At 41.6% G+C, this 3,052-nt stretch overlaps 1 long non-coding RNA gene across 1 annotated transcript; it reads left to right on the forward strand.

Moving 5' to 3' along the window:
• The first annotated feature begins 1,066 nt into the window (after positions 1 to 1,066).
• Positions 1,067 to 1,478, forward strand: LOC138365102 (uncharacterized). Its single transcript, XR_011228643.1, has 2 exons — positions 1,067 to 1,141; positions 1,236 to 1,478. It is a non-coding gene; the product is annotated as an uncharacterized lncRNA (long non-coding RNA).
• Positions 1,479 to 3,052: the final 1,574 nt, after the last annotated feature.

The raw sequence follows: 3,052 nt of genomic DNA on the forward strand, positions 1-3,052 counted from the left end.
AAGAAGGAGAGTGTTACTGTTTGGAAGGAGAGTCCCCTTCCATTATAACATCAGGCAGTGAGGACGTCTCTGGGGTACACACACTGGCACGTTTTGCCTGCATATCACTAGGACCTGCTTCTGGCTCACTGCTTGATTTTCTCGCTAGAAATCGTTCAATTGAAGATTGTTTTTCCCTTCTTTCCAACACTTGTCTGTAGTGAGGCATCACATTGTCATTAAAAAGATCAATGCAAGGGCTGTTACGCTTTATCTGGTGATTCTTTTCAGCAAAACTTTGCAGTCCTTCCAATACTGCACACATTATCTTAATTAATGAGGAAGGGACATCCTCTAATGCCGCCTCCTCCTCCTCTGAAGATTTATTGTACTGCCTAGCTAGTTCAACAACACTAGTACCATTTTCATGTTTACATATGACGTCTTGTTTTCCCTCTATGGTCATTCTTACATGTCTTTTCATATGTTGAACCTTACCACTGACTTTCCTGGGACCCATGCATGATGTATAATAATAAGTCTTATGTTCAAAAAGCAAAAAATCACCACAAAAACAGAATTTCTTATAGGCGTGATCGTCACTAATTGGCAGCTCTAGTAAATTGAGGCAGGTCGGCCTGCGTGACCAAGAACCACACGCTCGGTCGACCCAAACATGTACCAACAAATATCGTAGTCGACGACACTATCGTAAGTCGAGTCACATTTTTTTATCAAATTTACATCGTAACTCAAAATTATCGTAAGTCGGGCAATCGTAAGTCGAGGTGCCACTGTACAGCAGACTGGAGAAGCATGGGTTGGCTGCAGGGTACTAGTGAACATAAAAGTAACACCTTACTAAACCCACCTCAACCCTACTCAAAGGTAGTAATGCTTCATGCAGGTACTAGTATATGATGGAGGACAGTGGAACAGGTTTTGTATAGCATATTGAGACTAACTACGACTTGGGAGGCTCTTGGTAAGATCTAATGTTCATAAATGGGGAAACTTAAGTATAGATCATATTCTCAGAGTGAATAATTGTTTCCCCTCTTTTTTTCTTTTTTTAGATGTGTGAAGTGCTGAGGCATTCATTTCTGCCTCGTGCATTTCTCGTGTCAACGGCATCAGAACAAAATGCAGTTGACATGAAAAAGTTAAGAGCATTAATAAACTTGTTTACAATATAGTACAGTACTTCATCCACTTGTATTACTGTACAGTACTTTAATTGTTTTGTAAATTTTCAGAATATGTGATGGCAGTCGATAGCCAGATGTGTGGATACCCAAAAGCCAGGTGGTGCTGGTTTTAAAATGCAAATCCTCTGAAGCTGAAAGTGCCAGCACTCCCAAGAGGGGTCAAAGTCACTCAGAAGATAATAAAATCAAAGGAATTTTGAATACTTTGGGTTAAAGCTTTGCATGTTTTGTTTTTTTAATTTGCAATTAAATTTTTGTTATAAGATGAAATATTATTATGTGTATTTTTTATGTGTGCATTTTCATAGTATAAAACCCATTAGTGTAATGATAATTTAATTTGATGTGAATTTTTATTTTCAGAACTTGTTGTATCATGTCTGTGTGTGAAAAATTTCTAGATATTTGATATAACTTTAAATTAAATGAAGGTATAGGTTGTTCAGATTGGTTTACATGAGATAAATATTTGGAAAGAATTCATGGTACAGTATACAGTGCAGTACTGTAAAAATATGGATAAAACACCAATTCTGCAGAATTGAAAGGCATTAGGAGGTTTGCTTGTTGGCTGTAGGTTTATAATGGATCCTCCAAAATTGAGTTTATATTGCTCCAATCATATCCACAGATTTAAAATTTCATTGAAACACTAGAAGCGTGTCCGCAGGATAGCGAGTAAGTTTGTTCCCGATGTCTCGCCGGTCCTTCACCTCCATGGTACTTTTGTGGCGGGCACGTTGCAGGTCACTACCTAACTGGGTTTCCACTTTTCTTCTGTTAGCTCTGGTTCTCATCTTTCTCAATCTTTCCTTCTTCGTTAACCTGCCTTGAATCTCGTCCTTTAGATTTCTGCACTCATTTCTAACTTCCCTATAACGATCCCTTATCTCTCTATCTCTGAACCTCGGTCTGCCCTGGTCCTCTGCGGTTCTACGGCAGCAGGCTCCGATGGCATTCATTATGAGATGCTTCGCCATCTCCCTCCGTGCACGTCTCAGTATTTACTGAGTCTGTACAATCGGATCTGGGAGTCGTCGTCAGTCCCTGAGGACTGGCTCGATGCCGTTGTCCTTCCTGTTCGAAAACCAGGGTCTCTGGGGACATCCCCTAAGGACTTTCGCCCTATTGCCCTCACGAGTTGTGTCTGCAAACTTTTTGAACGTATGGTTAACGTTCGTCTGATGTGGTTCTTGGAACACCATCACCATCTCTCCCCTTCTCAATTTGGTTTCCACAAGTGCCTCAGCACAACAGATGTCCTTGCGAACTTGGAAGTCTATATTCGTACTGCTTTTGCTGCGAAGACCTCCGTTGTTGCCGTCCTTTTTGACCTGGAAAAGGCTTACGACACCACTTGGCGATATCATGTGCTGTCCCAACTTCATTCTTTTGGCTTCATGATAATCTCCCTCTCTTTCTCCAAAGTTTCCTCTCTCGTCGTTTCTTTCAGGTGAGGCTTGGTACCACTCTCTCTGCCTCTTTTCAGCAATACAAAGGTGTGCCCCAAGGTAGTGTTCTGAGCACTACTCTTTTTCTGTTGCCCTCAATGATCTTCTTTCCTCTCTTCCTTCTGGCGTCTTCTCTGCTCTCTATGTCGACGATCTTACCCTTTGTGGTCGGGGTGATGATTCGCCTCTCCTTCAACGCCGGCTTCAACTTGTGATTGATGCCGTGTTGTCTTGGGCCACCGATCATGGCTTCAGGTTCTCTACGTCTAAGACTTGTGCGATGACTTTTATTCGGAAGCGTGTCATTCTTTGTCCTTCTTTGTCGCTTTATGGTCGCCCCATTGTATACAAGGATTCCGCTAAGCTTTTGGGGTTGATTTTGACACTCGTTTGTCTTGGTCGCTCCATATCTCT

The sequence above is a fragment of the Procambarus clarkii genome, chromosome 15, assembly GCF_040958095.1.
Source record: "Procambarus clarkii isolate CNS0578487 chromosome 15, FALCON_Pclarkii_2.0, whole genome shotgun sequence".
In the NCBI taxonomy this organism is placed as follows: Eukaryota; Metazoa; Arthropoda; class Malacostraca; order Decapoda; family Cambaridae; genus Procambarus; species Procambarus clarkii.